Source organism: Etheostoma spectabile, unplaced genomic scaffold (genome assembly GCF_008692095.1).
Source record: "Etheostoma spectabile isolate EspeVRDwgs_2016 unplaced genomic scaffold, UIUC_Espe_1.0 scaffold00019005, whole genome shotgun sequence".
Classification (NCBI taxonomy): Eukaryota; Metazoa; Chordata; class Actinopteri; order Perciformes; family Percidae; genus Etheostoma; species Etheostoma spectabile.
The window spans coordinates 2,298-24,191 of record NW_022604616.1 but is presented as its reverse complement, the minus strand read 5'-3'; the positions used below and the strand labels follow the sequence as shown (position 1 = coordinate 24,191).

At 42.2% G+C, this 21,894-nt stretch overlaps 1 long non-coding RNA gene across 1 annotated transcript; it reads left to right on the top strand.

Moving 5' to 3' along the window:
- Positions 1 to 480: 480 nt before the first annotated feature.
- On the top strand, positions 481 to 21,639 carry LOC116683477 (uncharacterized). Its single transcript, XR_004330559.1, has 3 exons — positions 481 to 575; positions 8,364 to 8,370; positions 21,597 to 21,639. It is a non-coding gene; the product is annotated as an uncharacterized LOC116683477 (long non-coding RNA).
- The last annotated feature ends 255 nt before the right edge of the window (positions 21,640 to 21,894 follow it).

Here is a 21,894-nt window from a genome sequence, read left to right as displayed (position 1 = left end):
TGCATCACATGCTCAGGAATACACACACACACACACACACACACACACACACACACACACACACACACACACACACACACACACACACCGTCTTATTTCATAGAGTAATTTCCCACACAGTGACAAAATAAAGTGTGGTAAATGTTTGTCACTAAAAAATAGAGATTATTGAGTCAGAGGGTCATCATCAGTATACTTTACGGACCGTGGGATTCTAAAGACATATACAGCCCATCAGACTGACAACATGGACCAATCCGGGCAATAACGTCTGGTCCTGGCGTTTGCAGATTGTCCCTGTGTTCTTGTGGGTCTCCCCTGGGTGCTCCTGTTTTTGCATGCTGTGGTCATCTCAGGGTACCTGGGAGCCTTTAGCCAAGCTGTCTAATAGATAGTGAAGTAAAAGGTCCAACATGTCTCCCGGAGATATAACGGATTAGAGTAGAAGCAGAAACCCAGCAACCACAGCGCTGCTCTGTCAGACATGGAGACATTCTCACTATAATATCTGCTTTATTTAGTTGCTTTGTCCGTTGAATGAGACAACAGAAAGAGAACGGGAAATGGAAACGGGAGTGGAAGAAAACCGGAGAAGGGAGGCAAGGTTTTCCGAGCTCATCACAAGTAGTCCCAAAATATGGTTAAAAGTTGTTGAATGTCCACTCTGAAGTTTGGAAATGGATTCGAAACGTGTTATTAAACCTGCAACACTTAAAATGGATCCCAAAGGAAGGAAATCCTCGCCTAATGTCGAAAAATCTGAAAACGTGCGTGAAGAGGAGCATGACTATGCTATGGATGTAGCTATGCTAAATAAAAGGGACCGCTCTGGTATTGATTCCGCGCCATCTACTCCTACCAAGCAACCCATGGAAAAGAAGACCAAGTCCATTGAAGTCGGTGAGAGTGATAATGTTTCTAACAAGACTATTTTGGAGGCGATACTTGCCCTGGAAAAGAGAGTTGAAGTGCAGCTTGCCGACTTAAGTGAGCGAACGAAACAAAGCAGTGCTATGACTGCTAGCTTAGCGAAGACAGTTCAGTTCAACACGGAGGTACTGACTGAATGCAAAAAGAAAGTTGAAGATTTGGAGAAAGAAAATGTCCACCTCTGCAAAGAGAAGAATGAGTTTAAGGAGAGAGTCAAAGAACAAGAAAGGTACAGGATGAGGTGGGGCCTCCGAATTAAAGGTTTGGAAGAGAATAAAGACAAAGATATCCGTACGAAGGTCACCCAAATCCTGGTCATGATTGCCCCAGATATGGAGTCGAAGCTGGAAGAAGCAGTGGACATTGTCCACAGAGTCGGAAGAAAGATTGACAACAAGATTAGGCATATTATGGTTCTCTTTACTAAAAGATGGGTGAAGGAAGAAATCTGGCGGCGGACCAAGAACTCTCCGGTCTGCAAAGAGAAAGGCATTCGTTTTGCCGAGGTTCTGCCACGAGAGGATTGGGAAGAAAGACGGAGGCTGTGGCCTCTAATTGAACAAGCGAGGCGGTCCGGGAAACTTGCTTTCTTCCGGGGGCCACACGGATACATCGACGGACGGCGAATTGAAGACGACAGGTGAAGTTAATGGAACACGGTCTGTTCATAAAGCAGTGGAAAATTTTGGAGGGACGAATCTTTCCCTAAAGCCTACGTTTTTTTTCTTAGTCTGAGTGGGTTAACAACTTTTATATTAATAGTTTTACTTTTGTTTTCTTCTTTTTGGTGTTCATGGTTATCGAGAAAATCTGTTTTGGTTCTTTGAATGTTAGGGGCTTGAAAGACATTGTTAAAAGAAAAGCACTCTTTCTGTTTTGTAAAGGGCAAAAATCTCACTGTTTGTTTTTACAAGAGACTCATTCTTCTGAAGCTGATGCAGCTTTTTGGTCTAATCAATGGGGAGACCAAATTTTATTTAGTCATGGTTCTAACCACTCTGGAGGTGTGGCGGTATGCTTCAACAAGTTTCCTGGAGAAATATTGATTCATCGAGTTGACGGAAATGGACATTACTTATCGGTGGTTATGAAGATGGAAAATGTACTCTTTATAATAACCAATGTTTATGGGTATAATAATGACGGTCAAAACAAATTACTGATGGATAATATCACAAATGTGATTTCAGAGTTAAAAGTGTTGTACCCTACTGATTACGTGTTAGTAGGAGGTGACTGGAACATGGCTCCAGATGAATGGGAAGATAGATTGCCTCCTAGATTAAGGAAAGCAAAGCAGAATGACATCATAGCAAGTTTTATGACGGACAACAATTTGAATGATGCATGGAGAACTCTTAATCCTGGGATTAAAACATTTTCATGGTTTAGGCCAAATGGAGAAAGTAAATCTAGGATTGATTATTGGCTGGTAAGTGATAACGTTATGGCATATGTTAAACAGACTCAAATTTCTAAAGCACCGCTTTCTGATCATTGTTTCATAGATCTGGTTTTGGAACCCAAAGTGAGAGTCCCCAGAAACAAAGGATATTGGAAGTTTAATTCTAAGATGTTACAAAATGAAGAGTATTGCATGAAGGTCAGGGAAATTATTAGAGATGTTGAAAAAGATATTTTAATTGAAGGTTATATTGGTAGGTGGGAATTTACTAACTATAAGATTAGAGAGTTCACAATAAACTACCGTAAGAATCTAAATAGGAAAAAGAGACAATATGAAAGTAATTTGTTGAGGGAAATTAGTCAGTGTTGTAGTAATTTGGACCTAAATTATCAAGAGAAAAACAAATTAATGGAGTTACAAATCAAGTTAGACGAACTATATATTGAAAGAGCACAGGGGGCCTTTGTAAGGTCTAGAGCCAAATGGATCGAGGCAGGTGAAAAGAACTCTTCGTATTTTAGTAGTTTGGAAAAAAACAGACAGCAACGAAACTCAATTACTAGTTTGATGATAAATGGGATTGAAAACAAAGATTTTAGAAGTATAGAAAAAGACGTTTTCTCTTTTTTCTCCAAATTATACTCCTCAAATTATTCTGATACAGAAGCTGATTATTTATTTGATAAAATCAAGAATGTTATCCCATGCATTGATGATTCCTTTAAAGATATCTGCGAGTCAGAGCTGAGTATTGAGGAGTTGGATTTAGTTATTCTCAAGATGAAGTTGAACAAATCTCCAGGGACGGATGGTCTCACAACAAATTTCTATCAATTCTTTTGGAATGATGTGAGAAATTTGCTATTTAAAGCTTTACTGGAATGTATAGAGAAGAAAGAACTGACGTCCTCTATGAAACAAGGTCTTATCACTTTGATTCCCAAATCTGGTAAAGACAAAAGAGTTTCAGATAATTTGAGACCAATCACACTGTTGAATACTGATTACAAGTTACTATCTGGACTTGTTGCTAATAGACTAAAGGAAGGTGTGTCGTCCATTATTGGTGAGACTCAGTCAGGCTTTTTGAAAGGAAGGTCCATTCACAACAACATAAGACTTGTGTTAGATTTACTGGAGTACAGTGACATGATTCATGATGGTGGGTTTATTTTATTCTTGGACTTTTACAAAGCATTCGATTCTGTTGAACATCCCTTCATCCTGAAAACTTTGCATCATTTTGGATTTGGGGAAAATTTTAGAAATCTAATTGGGATGCTATATAACGACATTAATAGTTCTGTAGCTTTAGGGCAGGGCACCTGTCCCCGATTTGAGATTAGGAAGGGAATTCGTCAGGGTTGCAGTAGCTCTCCACTTTTATTCATAGTGGTTGCAGAAATGTTGTCCATTCTGATCCAGAATAGCTGCATTGAAGGGTTAGTTGTGAATGACAGACAGATTACCATAAGTCAATTGGCTGACGACACAACTTTATTTCTTAAAAATGAAACTCAAATTCCCATAGCCTTACAAATCATTGACCAGTTTTCAAGAGCTTCAGGCTTACAATTGAATTTAAATAAGTGTGAAATTTTAACATTACATGATTATCCCTTACAACCTTTGTTTAACATAGAAGTCAAGTCACAAGTTAAATACTTGGGGATTGTCATTTCCAAGAATAGAATAATTTCAGACAAAATGAATATATGGAACAATATAGACAAGTGTAAATTAATCTTAAATAGGTGGCTGCAGAGAGATTTAACAATCTTTGGGAGAGTCTTATTATCCAAAATGGACAGTTTATCCAGACTTATTTACCCGGCCTTCACTTTATCCATCTCTACAAATATGATCAAAGCCATGAACAAGGTCAATTTTAGTTTCATATGGAGAAACAAATGTCAATACATAAGGAAAATTGACATGGTTCAAAATTATGAAGATGGAGGTGCGAATGCTATTGATTTTGATATAATGAATGGTGTCTTAAAATTGAAATGGTTAAAATCTTTTATCAATAACAAGCAATCCTTTTGGTTTAGTGTCTCCAATCTAATATTTTCCAAGATGGGAGGAATAGACTTTCTTCTGCGATGTGACTTTGAATGCAGTTCTCTACCAATCAAACTTTCCGCTTTCCATCAGCAGGTTCTTCTCTATTGGAAGTTGATCTATAAACATAATTTTATACCTCACAATACCCCAGTTTGGAATAATAGGTACATATTGGTAGGCAGAAAATCGGTGTACATGGAGGAATGGAATTCCAGAGGAATCTGGGCAATTGCTCATTTTATGGACAGTACTGGGGTTTTGTTACAGCACGAGGAGTTTTGTGAGAAGTATCAACTCCAATGCAATGCCAAGTGGTATGATAGATGGATGAAAGCTATCCCAATGTCTCTGAAATCAATGGTGAAAGAAGACATTAGGTACTCCAGGGTTTCTCCTGGTCTGAGGCAGCTCTGCTTAGAGGGAATTCCTTTCTGTGATTATAAATGTACCAACAAAGTTATCAGAAATATTCTGTTAAGGGAATTTTATCCTAATCCGGTAAGAAGAAAATATATGTTGAAAGACATGGTTGATGGAGAGGTTAAGAAAATAAGGAAAAGGTATATCTCATTCCCACTTCTTCCAAAGGTGAAAGAGGTCAACTTTAAGATTTTAAATGGAATTTACCCTACAAACGAATTCTTAAGACTAAGATTCAATTTTGATACAAATAACTGTGTTTTTGTGAAAAGGAAATTGAGAATCTAGAACACGTTTTCTTTCTGTGTGAGTCAGTGCAACCCTTCTGGAAAGATCTGCAGAGCTGGTTCCAGACCAGGGGAATTGCGATACCTCCTCTGACTGTGATGAATATTAAGTTTGGTGTTTTTGTTGAAGACAAGAAGGTAGACTTTGTTCTCAACAACTTGTTACTTTTAGGGAAACATTTTATACATAAATGCAGATATTTTAAGACCAAACCCTCCTTGTGTCACTGGAAGAATGAGCTAAACCTTTTGTATAAATCTCTGAAACTGGTTAAGGTTGGAAAAGCCCTTGATTTGGTTTATCTACTTGAAACTTTTGATTTAATTTGAAATAGCCCCCTTTATTTATTTGTTTGTCATTTATTAATTTTTTTATGTATTTTTTCTCTCATCTCTTTCCTCTGAATTTTAATTTGATATGTATATGCTTTTATGTTTTGACTTGTTCGACCCGAGGCAAATGTTGTTTTTTGAAATTGGTTTGATTTTTCTACTGCCTTGTTTGTTTGTATATTTGCATTTTGAATTAAAAAAAAAAAAAAAAAAAAACTTCTTCACTGCCTGGTTATTTCCTCGTTGCCATGGAAACCAGCACCAACCACCTGTGTAGCTGTGTCCTCCACCGCCTCCACCTGGACGAGAGGAGTAATGACTAATCTCAGCCACAACATCACAGATACAGCAGACTAACAGGGTTTTATTTCAGCCAGTCAGTGATTTGTTTTACAGTTCAAATCCCACACCCAACATATGTACCTAATAATTCTTCCAGGTTTAATCATCAGATCCCAAACAACAACAGTGTCTTTTTTCTATCTCGTGAGGTTGATGCTGTCAGTGAGTGAGTCTGATATCAGCATCATGTGAAAACGACCGTTGGCTTTTTATAAAATGGAAGGTTATAAAAAAGCATGACTCTAATTTTACAAAGAGCCATCAAGGTTGCACATGAAGTCATTAAAGGGTTCTTCCACTAAAACAACTCATCAAGTTAGTATGCACGATGATGACTGCTGCCAAACTAGTCTGGCTCTCTATGCTGTCATGTATTTCTAGATGACGTCTGGCTGCTGCTTCACACCTGCAACCACAACCCAGAGGATCTCATTAAAGCCCTGGAATCCAACTCACCATTTATCTCTCACCACACACCTCATTAAATGTAACAGCTTTCACATTTGGTCTCAATATTCTCACTTTGATTCTTCCATGTATGTTTTTCATCAATCCGTAAACCAAGATACTTGAATAAGCTACTCTAACTCTAAGTAGACTACATGACATGGCTTTAAATGAGACTAAACATATGCATGAAGCAATGTTTGGAAAATTATTTAAATTCAATTATAAATATTAATACTGTTTTGATGGAGGATTGTATTTACTAGCTGACTATGTTGGACCCTGTGTCATTTCGGAGGGTTTTAGTGTTGTAGATAAATATACCATTTAACTGTATTCCAATAATTTATGAATGAAAGTTTTGGAAATTTCTCGGAAATAAGCATGTGACTGTAGCGGAATCGATGAGCAGAGTCAGGGGATCAGGAGAATAAGGGGTTCAAGGCCCTGGAGGAAGAGGAGGAGATCCCGGGGAACATGCGGCCCTGATGGGACACACACACACACACACACACACACACACACACACACACACACACACACACACACACACACACACAGTATTATTTCATAGAATAATTGCCCACACACTGACAAAATAAAGTGTGTTAAATTGTTTGTCACTAAGAAATAGGGATTATTGAGTCAGAGGGTCATCATCAGTACACTTTACGGACCGTGGGATTCTAAAGACATACAGCCCATCAGACTGACAACATGGACCAATCCGAGCAATAACGTCTGGTCCTGGGGTTTGCAGATTGTCCCTGTGTTCTTGTGGGTCTCCCCTGGGTGCTCCGGTTTCTGCATGCTGTGGTCATCTCAGGGTACCTGGGAGCCTTTAGCCAAGCTGTCCAATAGATAGTGAAGTAAAAGGTCCGTTTTATTTTCGTCACTAGACGCCGCTGGAGCGTGCTCCCTGATGACGTCACGTTCGTAATTCCCAAATCCTCTATGAATGAGGTGAGTTGTCGCCGGGTGCGGTGGCGCGCGCCTGTAATCCCAGTCCCCGGGAGGCTGAGGCTGGCGGATCGTTTGAGCTCAGGAGCTCTGAGCTGCAGCGGACTATGCCGATCGGGTGTCCGCACTAAGTTCGGTATCCATATGGTGGTCCTGGGGGAGCCCGGGACCACCAGGTGGTCTAAGGAGGGGTGCACCGGCCCAGGTCGGACACGGAGCAGGCCAAAGCCCCCGTGCCGCTCAGTAGTGGGATCGTGCCTGTGAATAGACGCTGTAGTGCAGCCTGAGTAATCCAGCGGGACCCAGTCTTTTTCCACTCCTTCTACTGTTTAACACACAGCTGGGGTAACACACACGCTCAACAACTATGTTCCACTATGTTACAGCAGCTTCGTCACTGCCTGCTTATTTCCTCGTTGCCATGAAAACCATCAAAATAAGTTTGAGTTCACACTTTTCACAATTAGTGGCGGAATGTTGGAGCTATTCATTATTTTGTTATATGTAATAATTATTTGATTTATTTAATTTCAGTTTTGCTTGAATTATACAGCTACATAAATTTGTTCATCATTAGTATTTTATTTGGATTATTTTTAGTGCTTTTGTTTTGAAGGTACCAGGCAGCCTTAGCCACCAGGTGTAGTCTACATAAATGTAAATGTGCTGTATTTATACAGCGCTTTTCTTCTTTAATGACTACTAAAAAGCGCTTTTACATCATACAGGAAACATTCACCATTCACACACATTCAGACACTGTGCACGAGGCTGCCGGGGGCAACTCGGGGTTCAGTGTCTTGCCCAAGGACACTCCGACGTGGGACTGCAGAGCCAGGGATTAGAACCACCAACCTTCCGATTAGCAGGCAACCGCTCTATCACTGAGCCACAGCCGACATACAGTCCCTGACTAAAGTCTTGTCGCTTATGTGCAAATTGACCTGAAGTGCTTCTGAAATATATTTCTAATCAAGATTTATTTACAAGAAATGGCTCATTTTAATCCCAACAGCTTTTGAAATAATGTTTCAGTGCAAAAAGAAACTTTCAAAAAGTATTCTAATATTCACAGCTTGGTAAAGCCCATTGAGTCAATTTTTGCAAAGACATAAGTGTTGTCGCCTTGTCATATGAGCTTCACCTGTGACTAATAATGGATCAATTAGGTCTCAGGTGTGTATCAAAACAACCCCAGTACACTAGACCTTCACATCAACTGCAACTAGACATCTGCAAACATGCCTAAGATTCACCCTGAGACTAAAGTTTTGATTATCAAGAGGCTGAAGACCAGATCCACTGCTGATGTGGCAGACACCTTCAATGTGTCTCGGCGTCAAGTACAGAGGATTAAAAAACATTTGAAGACACTGGAGATGTTTTTGACAAGCCCAGGTCAGGCAGACCCCGCAAGACAACTGCTCGAGAGGACCGTTTGTTGGCTCGAAAATCCAAGGCCAGCCCGTTTTCCACTGCAGCAGAGCTCCACCAGACCTGGTCCCCTGAAGTCCCTGTGTCAACCAGAACGGTTTGTCGGATTCTGTCTTGAAATGGCCTCCATGGTCGAATCAGTGCCCAGAAGCCAGCACTAAACAAAAGACAATTGAAAAAACCGTGTGGCATGTGCCAAGGCCACAGCCTGCTAAAGGATGGACGCTGGAGAAGTGGAAGAAAGTGGATTTTTCAGATGAATCTTCTGTGAATTACACCACAGTTGCCGCAAATATTGCAGGAGACCTACTGGAGCCCACATGGATCCAAGATTCACCCAGAAAACAGTGAAGTGTGGTGGCGAAAAAATCCTGGTCTGGGGTTACATCCAGTATGGGGGTGTGCGAGAGATCTGCAGGGTGGAAGGCAACATCAATAGTCTCAAATACCAAGAAATCTTAGCTACCTCTTATATTCCAAATTCTCCAGCAGGATGGTGCTCCATCGCATACTTCCATCTCCACTTCAAAGTTCCTCAAGGCGAAGAAGATCAAGATGCTCCAGGATTGGCCGGCCCAGTCACCAGACATGAACATCATGGAGCATATGTGGGGTAGGATGAAAGAGGAAGCATGGAAGACCAAACCAAAGAATATTGATGAACTCTGGGAGACATGCAAGACTGCTTTCCTACCTATTCCTGATGACTTCATCAATACATCGTATGAATCCTTGCCAAACCGCATGGATGCAGTCCTTCAAGCTCATGGAAATCATACAAGATATTACATTTGGATCTCACAGCACCACTATTTAATTTGCTGACATATTTTATTATTTGCAGTAAATTTGTTCAATTTCTGTATAGGCGACAAAACTTTTGTCTTGCCATAATTTGACCTTTCTGTCTTGTTTAAATAATCTTTTTTTTCAGTGAAACTAATTTATTTCAGTGCATTGAACATCATTTGGGAGGGTTTTAGCTTTTCATATGAGCTATTTCTTACACCAATTGATTCATTAAAAGTCAGGTTAATAGCAGGTGTTTCTACAAAATAGATAAGCGACAAGACTTTGGTCAGGGACTGTAAATGGGTGAACAGGTATGTGGGAGGTAGACGGAGCAGAGTAACAGAGTAACACAGTAACACAGTAACAGAGTTACAGAGTTACAGAGCCAGAAACGCTATTGATCCTTTCTGGTGAAATGTATGCCGAGAAATTGGATGAATGAACCTCACAGAATGCCATCACTGCCTGGACAATGAAACCTTTAATCTCTGCCCGACCATTTATTTCCTCGCATGTAGGCATCCAACATATCCTACCTAATAATTCTTCCAGGTTTAATCATCAGATCCCAAACAACAACAGTGTCTTTTTTCTATCTTGTAAGGTTGATGCTGTCAGTGAGTGAGTCTGATATCAGCATCATGTGAAAACGACCGTTGGCTTTTTATAAAATGGAAGGTTATAAAAAAGCATGACTCTAATTTTACAAAGAGCCATCAAGGTTGCACATGAAGTCATTAAAGGGTTCTTCCACTAAAACAACTCATCAAGTTAGGTATGCACGATGATGACTGCTGCCAAACTAATCTGGCTCTCTATGCTGTCATGTATTTCTAGATGACGTCTGGCTGCTGCTTCACACCTGCAACCAACCCAGAGGATCTCATTAAAGCCCTGGAATCCAACTCACCATTTATCTCTCACCACACACCTCATTAAATGTAACAGCTTTCACATTTGGTCTCAATATTCTCACTTTGATTCTTCATGTATGTTTTTCATCAATCCATATACCAAGATACTTACATCAAGCTGCTCTAGACATCTGCTACAACATGCCTAAGAGTCACCCTGAGACTAAAGTTTTGATTATCAAGAGGCTGAAGACCAGATCACTGCTGATGTGGCTGACATGTTCCCTGTGTCTCGAGCGTCAGTGTACAGAGGAAAAAAACAACATTTGAAGACACTGGAGATGTTTTTGACAAGCCCAGGTCAGGCAGACCCCGCAAGACAACTGCTCGAGAGGACGTTTGTTGGATCGAAAATCCAAGGCCAGCCCGTTTTCCACTGCAGCAGAGCTCCACCAGACCTGGTCCCCTGAAGTCCCTGTGTCAACCAGACGGTTTGTCGGATTCTGTCTTGAAATGGCCTCCATGGTCGAATCAGTGCCCCAAGCCAGCACTAAACAAAAGACAATTGAAAAACCGTGTGGCATGTGCCAAGGCCCACAGCCTGCTAAAAGGATGGACGCTGGAGAAGTGGAAGAAAGTGGATTTTTCAGATGAATCTTCTGTTGAATTACACCACAGTTGCCGCAAATATTGCAGGAGACCTACTGGAGCCCACATGGATCCAGATTCACCCAGAAAACAGTGAAGTGTGGTGCGAAAAAATCCTGGTCTGGGGTTACATCCAGTATGGGGGTGTGCGAGAGATCTGCAGGGTGGAAGGCAACATCAATAGTCTCAAATACCAAGAAATCTTAGCTACCTCTTATATTCCAAATTCCCAGCAGGATGGTGCTCCATCGCATACTTCCATCTCCACTTCAAAGTTCCTCAAGGCGAAGAAGATCAAGATGCTCCAGGATTGGCCGGCCCAGTCACCAGACATGAACATCATGGAGCATATGTGGGGTAGGATGAAAGAGGAAGCATGGAAGACCAAACAAAGAATATTGATGAACTCTGGGAGACATGCAAGACTGCTTTCCTACCTATTCCTGATGACTTCATCAATACATCGTATGAATCCTTGCAAAACCGCATGGATGCAGTCCTTCAAGCTCATGGAAATCATACAAGATATTACATTTGGATCTCACAGCACCACTATTTAATTTGCTGACATTTTATTATTTGCAGTAAATTGTTCAATTCTGTATAGGCGACAAAACTTTTGTCTTGCCATAATTTGACCTTTCTGTCTTGTTTAAATAATCTTTTTTTTTCAGTGAAACTAATTATTTCAGTGCATTGAACATCATTTGGGAGGGTTTTAGCTTTTCATATGAGCTATTTCTTACACCAATTGATTCATTAAAAGTCAGGTTAATAGCAGGTGTTTCTACAAAATAGATAAGCGACAAGACTTTGGTCAGGGACTGTAAATGGGTGAACAGGTATGTGGGAGGTAGACGGAGCAGAGTAACAGAGTAACACAGTAACACAGTAACAGAGTTACAGAGTTACAGAGCCAGAAACGCTATTGATCCTTTCTGGTGAAATGTATGCCGAGAAATTGGATGAATGAACCTCACAGAATGCCATCACTGCCTGGACAATGAAACCTTTAATCTCTGCCCGACCATTTATTTCCTCGCATGTAGGCATCCAACATATCCTACCTAATAATTCTTCCAGGTTTAATCATCAGATCCCAAACACAACAGTGTCTTGTTTCTATCTTGTAAGGTTGATGCTGTCAGTGAGTGAGTCTGATATCAGCATCATGTGAAAACGACCGTTGGCTTTTATAAAATGGAAGGTTATAAAAAAGCATGACTCTAATTTTACAAAGAGCCATCAAGGTTGCACATGAAGTCATTAAAGGGTTCTTCCACTAAAACAACTCATCAAGTTAGGTATGCACGATGATGACTGCTGCCAAACTAATCTGGCTCTCTAGTGCTGTCATGTATTTCTAGATGACGTCTGGCTGCTGCTTCACACTGCAACCACAACCCAGAGGATCTCATTAAAGCCCTGGAATCCAACTCACCATTTATCTCTCACCACACACCTCATAAATGTAACAGCTTTCACATTTGGTCTCATATTCTCACTTTGATTCTTCCATGTATGTTTTTCATCAATCCATATACCAAGATACTTAAATAAGCTACTCTAGCTCTAAGTAGCCTACAGGACATGGGTTTAAATGAGACTAAACATATGCATGAAGCAATGTTTGGAAAATTATTTAAATTAAACTATAAATATTAATACTGTTTTGATGGAGGATTGTATTTACTAGCTGACTATGTTGGACCCTGTGTCATTTCGGAGGGTTTTAGTGTTGTAGATGAAAAAAAACAACATTATATATCATTTAACTGTATTCAAATAATTTATGAATGAAAGTTTTGTAAATTTCTGGGAAATAAGCATGTGACTGTAGCGGAATCGATGAGCAGAGTCAGGGGATCAGGAGAATAAGGGGTTCAAGGCCCTGGAAGAAGAGGAGGAGATCCCGGGGAACATGCGGCCCTGATGGGCCCCCATCAACCTGGGCACCACGCTCTGCATGCATACACAGGTACACACACACACACACACACACACACACACACAAACACACACAGTATTATTTCATAGAATAATTTCCCACACACTGACAAAATAAAGTGTGGTAAATTGTATGTCACTAAGAAATAGAGATTATTGAGTCAGAGGGTCATCTTCAGTACACTTTACGGACCGTGGGATTCTAAAGACATATACAGCCCATCAGACTGACAACATGGACCAATCCGGGCAATAACGTCTGGTCCTGGGGTTTGCAGATTGTCCCTGTGTTCTTGTGGGTCTCCCCTGGGTGCTCCGGTTTTTGCATGCTGTGGTCATCTCAGGGTACCTGGGAGCCTTTAGCCAAGCTGTCTAATAGACAGTGAAGTAAAAGGTCCGTTATATTTTCGTCACTAGACGCCGCTGGAGCGTGCTAACCTGATGACGTCACGTTCGTAAATCCCAAATCCTCTATGAATGAGGTGAGTTCTCGCCGGGTGCGGTGGCGCGCGCCTGTAATCCCAGTCCCCGGGAGGCTGAGGCTGGCGGATCGTTTGAGCTCAGGAGCTCTGAGCTGCAGCGGACTATGCCGATCGGGTGTCCGCACTAAGTTCGGTACCCATATGGTGGTCCTGGGGGAGCCCGGCACCAACAGGTGGTCTAAGGAGGGGTGCACCGGCCCAGGTCGGACACGGAGCAGGCCAAAGCCCCCGTGCCGCTCAGTAGTGGGATCGTGCCTGTGAATAGACGCTGTAGTGCAGCCTGAGTAATCCAGCGGGACCCAGTCTTTTTCCACTCCTTCTACTGTTAAACACACAGCTGGGGTACACACACGCTCAACAACTATGTTCCACTATGTACAGCAGCTTCTTCACTGCCTGCTATTTCCTCGTTGCCATGAAAACCAGCACCAACCACCTGTGTAGCTGTGTCCTCCACCGCCTCCACCTGGACGAGAGGAGTAATGACTAATCTCAGCCACAACATCACAGATACAGCAGACTAACAGGGTTTTATTTCAGCCAGTCAGTGATTTGTTTTACAGTTCAAATCCCACATCCAACATATGTACCTAATAATTCTTCCAGGTTTAATCATCAGATCCCAAACAACAACAGTGTCTTTTTTCTATCTCGTGAGGTTGATGCTGTCAGTGAGTGAGTCTGATATCAGCATCATGTGAAAACGACCGTTGGCTTTTTATAAAGTGGAAGGTTATAAAAAAGCATGACTCTAATTTTACAAAGAGCCATCAAGGTTGCACATGAAGTCATTAAAGGGTTCTTCCACTAAAACAACTCATCAAGTTAGGTATGCACGATGATGACTGCTGCCAAACTAGTCTGGCTCTCTATGCTGTCATGTAGTTCTAGATGACGTCTGGCTGCTGCTTCACACCTGCAACCACAACCCAGAGGATCTCATTAAAGCCCTGGAATCCAACTCACCATTTATCTCTTACCACACACCTCATTAATGTAACAGCTTTCACATTTGGTCTCAATATTCTCACTTGATTCTTCCATGTATGTTTTTCATCAATCCATATACCAAGATACTTGAATAAGCTACTCTAACTCTAAGTAGCCTACATGACATGGGTTTAAATGAAACTAAACATATGCACGAAGCAATGTTTAGAAAATTTAAATTATAAATATTAATACTTTTTTGATGGAGGATTGTATTTACTAGCTGACTATGTTGGACCCTGTGTCATTTCGGAGGGTTTTAGTGTTGTAGATGAAAGAAAACACAAAAAATATACCATTTAACTGTATTCCAATAATTTATGAATGAAAGTTTTGGATATTTCTGGGAAATAAGCATGTGACTGTAGCGGAATCGATGAGCAGAGTCAGGGGATCAGGAGAATAAGGGGTTCAAGGCCCTGGAGGAAGAGGAGGAGATCCCGGGGAACATGCGGCCCTGATGGGACACACACACACACACACACACACACACACACACACACACAGTATTATTTCATAGAATAATTTCCCACACACTGACAAAATAAAGTGTGGTGAATTGTTCGTCACTAAGAAATAGGGATTATTGAGTCAGAGGGTCATCATCAGTACACTTTACGGACCGTGGGATTCTAAAGACATATACAGCCCATCAGACTGACAACATGGACCAATCCGAGCAATAATGTCTGGTCCTGGGGTTTGCAGATTGTCCCTGTGTTCTTGTGGGTTTCCTCTGGGTGCTCCGGTTTCTGCATGCTGTGGTCATCTCAGGGTACCTGGGAGCCTTTAGCCAAGCTGTCCAATAGATAGTGAAGTAAAAGGTCCGTTTTATTTTCGTCACTAGACGCCGCTGGAGCGTGCTAACCTGATGACGTCACGTTCGTAAATCCCAAATCCTCTATGAATGAGGTGAGTTCTCGCCGGGTGCGGTGGCGCGCGCCTGTAATCCCAGTCCCCGGGAGGCTGAGGCTGGCGGATCGTTTGAGCTCAGGAGCTCTGAGCTGCAGCGGACTATGCCGATCGGGTGTCCGCACTAAGTTCGGTATCCATATGGTGGTCCTGGGGGAGCCCGGCACCACCAGGTGGTCTAAGGAGGGGTGCACCGGCCCAGGTCGGACACGGAGCAGGCCAAAGCCCCCGTGCCGCTCAGTAGTGGGATCGTGCCTGTGAATAGACGCTGTAGTGCAGCCTGAGTAATCCAGCGGGACCCAGTCTTTTTCCACTCCTTCTACTGTTTAACACACAGCTGGGGTAACACACACGCTCAACAACTATGTTCCACTATGTTACAGCAGCTTCTTCACTGCCTGCTTATTTCCTCGTTGCCATGAAAACCAGCACCAACCACCTGTGTAGCTGTGTCCTCCACCGCCTCCACCTGGACGAGAGGAGTAATGACTAATCTCAGCCACAACATCACAGATACAGCAGACTAACAGGGTTTATTTCAGCCAGTCACTGATTTGTTTTACAGTTCAAATCCCACATCCAACATATGTACCTAATAATTCTTCCAGGTTTAATCATCAGATCCCAAACAACAACAGTGTCTTTTTTCTATCTCGTGAGGTTGATGCTGTCAGTGAGTGAGTCTGATATCAGCATCATGTGAAAACGACCGTTGGCTTTTTATAAAATGGAAGGTTATAAAAAGCATGACTCTAATTTACAAAGAGCCATCAAGGTTGCACATGAAGTCATTAAAGGGTTCTTCCACTAAAACAACTCATCAAGTTAGGTATGCACGATGATGACTGCTGCCAAACTAGTCTGGCTCTCTATGCTGTCATGTATTTCTAGATGACGTCTGGCTGCTGCTTCACACCTGCAACCACAACCCAGAGGATCTCATTAAAGCCCTGGAATCCAACTCACCATTTATCTCTCACCACACACCTCATTAAATGTAACAGCTTTCACATTTGGTCTCAATATTCTCACTTTGATTCTTCCATGTATGTTTTTCATCAATCCATATACCAAGATACTTGAATAAGCTACTCTAACTCTAAGTAGCCTACATGACATGGCTTTAAATGAGACTAAATATATGCACGAAGCAATGTTTAGAAAATTTAAATTATAAATATTAATACTTTTTTGATGGAGGATTGTATTTACTAGCTGACTATGTTGGACCCTGTGTCATTTCGGAGGGTGTTAGTGTTGTAGATGAAAGAAAACACAAAAAATATACCATTTAACTGTATTCCAATAATTTATGAATGAAAGTTTTGGATATTTCTGGGAAATAAGCATGTGACTGTAGCGGAATCGATGAGCAGAGTCAGGGGATCAGGAGAATAAGGGGTTCAAGGCCCTGGAGGAAGAGGAGGAGATCCCGGGGAACATGCAGCCCTGATGGGCCCCCATCAACCTGGGCACCACGCTCTGCATGCATACACAGGTACACACACACACACACACACACACACACACACACACACACACACACACACACACACACACAACACACACACAGTATTATTTCATAGAATAATTGCCCACACACTGACAAAATAAAGTGTGGTGAATTGTTTGTCACTAAGAAATAGGGATTATTGAGTCAGAGGGTCATCATCAGTATACTTACGGACCGTGGGATTCTAAAGACATATACAGCCTATCAGACTGACAACATGGACCAATCCGGGCAATAACGTCTGGTCCTGGGGTTTGCAGATTGTCCCTGTGTTCTTGTGGGTCTCCCCTGGGTGCTCCGGTTTTTGCATGCTGTGGTCATCTCAGGGTACCTGGGAGCCTTTAGCCAAGCTGTCTAATAGATAGTGAAGTAAAAGGTCCGTTATATTTTCGTCACTAGACGCCGCTGGAGCGTGCTAACCTGATAACGTCACGTTCGTAAATCCCAAAACCTCTATGAATGAGGTGAGTTCTCGCTGGGTGCGGTGGCGCGCGCCTGTAATCCCAGTCCCGGGAGGCTGAGGCTGGCGGATCGTTTGAGCTCAGGAGCTCTGAGCTGCAGCGGACTATGCCGATCGGGTGTCCGCACTAAGTTCGGTATCCATATGGTGGTCCTGGGGGAGCCCGGCACCACCAGGTGGTCTAAGGAGGGGTGCACGGCCCAGGTCGGACACGGAGCAGGCCAAAGCCCCCGTGCCGCTCAGTAGTGGGATCGTGCCTGTGAATAGACGCTGTAGTGCAGCCTGAGTAATCCAGCGGGACCAGTCTTTTTCCACTCCTTCTTGTTGAACACACAGCTGGGGTAACACACACGCTCAACAACTATGTTCCACTATGTTACAGCAGCTTCTTCACTGCCTGCTTATTTCCTCGTTGCCATGAAAACCAGCACCAACCACCTGTGTAGCTGTGTCCTCCACCGCCTCCACCTGGACGAGAGGTAATGACTAATCTCAGCCACAACATCACAGATACAGCAGACTAACAGGGTTTTATTTCAGCCAGTCAGTGATTTGTTTTACAGTTCAAATCCCACATCCAACATATGTACCTAATAATTCTTCCAGGTTTAATCATCAGACCCCAAACAACAACAGTGTCTTTTTTCTATCTCGTGAGGTTGATGCTGTCAGTGAGTGAGTCTGATATCAGCATCATGTGAAAACGACCGTTGGCTTTTTTTAAAGTGGAAGGTTATAAAAAAGCCTGACTCTAATTTTACAAAGAGCCATCAAGGTTGCACATGAAGTCATTAAAGGGTTCTTCCACTAAAACAACTCATCAAGTTAGGTATGCACGATGATGACTGCTGCCAAACTAGTCTGGCTCTCTATGCTGTCATGTATTTCTAGATGACGTCTGGCTGCTGCTTCACACCTGCAACCACAACCCAGAGGATCTCATTAAAGCCCTGGAATCCAACTCACCATTTATCTCTCACCACACACCTCATTAAATGTAACAGCTTTCACATTTGGTCTCAATATTCTCACTTTGATTCTTCCAGTAGTTTTTCATCAATCCATATACCAAGATACTTAAATAAGCTACTCTAACTCTAAGTAGCCTACATGACATGGGTTTAAATGAGACTAAACATATGCATGAAGCAATGTTTGGAAAATGTATTAAATTAAATTATAAATATTAATACTGTTTTGATGGAGGATTGTATTTACTAGCTGACTATGTTGGACCCTGTGTCATTTCGGAGGGTTTAGTGTTGTAGATGAAAACAAAAAACATTATATTATTTAACTGTATTCAAATAATTTATGAATGAAAGTTTTGGATATTTCTGGGAAATAAGCATGTGACTGTAGCGGAATCGATGAGCAGAGTCAGGGATCAGGAGAATAAGGGTTCAAGGCCCTGGAGGAAGAGGAGGAGATCCCGGGGAACATGCAGCCTTGATGGGCCCCCATCAACCTGGGCACCACGCTCTGCATGCATACACAGGTACACACACACACACACCACACACACACACACAGTATTATTTCATAGAATAATTGCCCACACACTGACAAATAAAGTGTGGTAAATTGTTTGTCACTAAGAAATAGGGATTATTGAGTCAGAGGGTCATCATCAGTACACTTTACGGACCGTGGGATTCTAAAGACATATACAGCCCATCAGACTGACAACATGGACCAATCCGGGCAATAACGTCTGGTCCTGGGGTTTGCAGATTGTCCCTGTGTTCTTGTGGGTTTCCTCTGGATGCTCCGGTTTCTGCATGCTGTGGTCATCTCAGGGTACCTGGGAGCCTTTAGCCAAGCTGTCTAATAGACAGTGAAGTAAAAGGTCCGTTTTATTTTCGTCACTAGATGCCGCTGGAGCGTGCTAACCTGATGACGTCACGTTCGTAATTCCCAAATCCTCTATGAATGAGGTGAGTTCTCGCCGGGTGCGGTGGCGCGCGCCTGTAATCCCAGTCCCCGGGAGGCTGAGGCTGGCGGATCGTTTGAGCTCAGGAGCTCTGAGCTGCAGCGGACTATGCCGATCGGGTGTCCGCACTAAGTTCGGTATCCATATGGTGGTCCTGGGGGAGCCCGGGACCACCAGGTGGTCTAAGGAGGGGTGCACCGGCCCAGGTCGGACACGGAGCAGGCAAAGCCCCCGTGCCGCTCAGTAGTGGGATCGTGCCTGTGAATAGACGCTGTAGTGCAGCCTGAGTAATCCAGCGGGACCCAGTCTTTTTCCACTCCTTCTACTGTTTAACACACAGCTGGGGTAACACACACGCTCAACAACTATGTTCCACTATGTTACAGCAGCTTCTTCACTGCCTGTTATTTCCTCGTTGCCATGAAAACCAGCACCAACCACCTGTGTAGCTGTGTCCTCCACCGCCTCCATCTGGACGAGAGGAGTAAACTCAGATAAATGTAAATGTAGAAATGTAACAGCTTTCACATTTGGTCTCAATATTCTCACTTTGATTCTTCCATGTATGTTTTTCATCAATCCGAAACCAAGATACTTGAATAAGCTACTCTACTCTAAGTAGCCTACATGACATGGGTTTAAATGAGACTAAACATATGCATGAAGCAATGTTTGGAAAATTATTTAAATTAAATTATAAATATGAATACTGTTTTGATGGAGGATTGTATTTACTAGCTGACTATGTTGGACCCTGTGTCATTTCGGAGGGTTTTAGTGTTGTAGATGAAAAAAAAACAACATTATATTATTTAACTGTATTCAAATAATTTATGAATGAAAGTTTTGTAAATTTCTGGGAAATAAGCATGTGACTGTAGCGGAATCGATGAGCAGAGTCAGGGGATCAGGAGAATAAGGGGTTCAAGGCCCTGGAGGAAGAGGAGGAGATCCTGGGGAACATGCGGCCCTGATGGGCCCCCATCAACCTGGCACCACGCTCTGCATGCATCACATGCTCAGGAATACCACACACTCACACACACACACCACACACACACACCACGCACGCACACGCACATGCACACGCACACTATGTGTTTAACATCAACTTGATGAATGATCTAATGAATGAATCCTATATATTTTAAATAACTGACTATATTCTATAGTTTGTATATAAAACCTTCATCTCAGGGTACCTGGGAGCCTTTAGCCAAGCTGTCTAATAGATAGTGAAGTTGAAGGTCCAACATGTCTCCCAGGGCCAGTTGTTCAAAGGTAAACTAATCGGATTTTGGTTATCTGATTGGATCAAATCTTGAAAATGGGTTGTTCAAAAGAGAAAGAAGGAATCTGAAATCAGATTAGATCACGGAATCCAATCCTAGTTTTAATCTGGATCAAACCTTCAGTTTGTGTTGTTCAAAACTTGTCAGTAGGATTTGGATAACTTTGATCCCAAAAAACAGGATTATCCTGATCCCAACAGGGGGTAGGATTTCAAGGTGGATTTCAAGGTGGATTCCAGCACGAAAAACTTAGTAAAACTTTGAATTGGTCAAATAATACATTTGTATCATTTAGTGTACATACTTTTATATTTTGCACTTGACTTGTTTAACTTAGTTAAGTTTAGTAAAGTAAAAAATAAAATAAAACAAAAATGATCTTGTCCTCATGAACAATCCCCCAAACAGATTTAAATAACAAAAAAAAAATACAAATAACAATATATATCTCATTCATCACTCATCTCATTCATTAATTTCAAGGAAACAATCTAATACAAATTTCTGGTCTTTCCTCCTTAGATGAAGAAGAACCCTGAACATTCTACTACTACTACTTCACTTTTAACTTTTTTTTTTTTTAAGACGTTTTCAAAAATGTCCACAATGTATTTATTAATGTATATTAGTTTTTTATTTGTAGTGGCTCAGATGAGGGGTCATAAAAGAAATTATGAATTGAAGTGGGAGTTATTTTTGTGTTTTGTCTCAAAATAAAAACTTAGAGTGACCCCATCTTGGCTCTTCTACCAGTTCTGTACGTAGCTCGTAGCCCACATTGTGATACAGTATGTTGTCCTATTTAGAGCAGTGATTATCCGGATTTGGTAAACTGTGTATCTGGATCAGGATGATCCAGTCCAGTGTTGCTTTGAAAAACCGGCATAAAAGTAAGACAGATTACCTGATCCTGAGTAGCAAAAAATGGGATTTCCAAATCCGAATAATTTTGATCCAGATTAAATATTTTGAACAACTGGCCCCTAGAGATAGAACGGATTAGAGTAGAAGCTGAAACCCAGCAAACCACAGCGCTGCTCTGTCAGACATGGAGACATTCTCAATATATTATCTGCTTTATTTAGTTGCTGTGTCCGTTGAATGGGACAACAGAAAGAGAACGGGAATGGAAACGGGAGTGGAAGAAAACCGGAGAATGAATTGGTGTGATGACGTCATTACTCCTCTCGTCCAGGTGGAGGCGGTGGAGGACACAGCTACACAGGTTTTTCGTCACTAGACGCCGCTTGAGCGTGCTCCCTGATGACGTCACGTCCGTAAATCCCAAATCCTCTATGAATGAGGTGAGTTCTCGCCGGGTGCGGTGGCGCGCGCCTGTAATCCCAGTCCCCGGGAGGCTGAGGCTGGCGGATCGTTTGAGCTCAGGAGCTCTGAGCTGCAGCGGACTATGCCGATCGGGTGTCCGCACTAAGTTCGGTATCC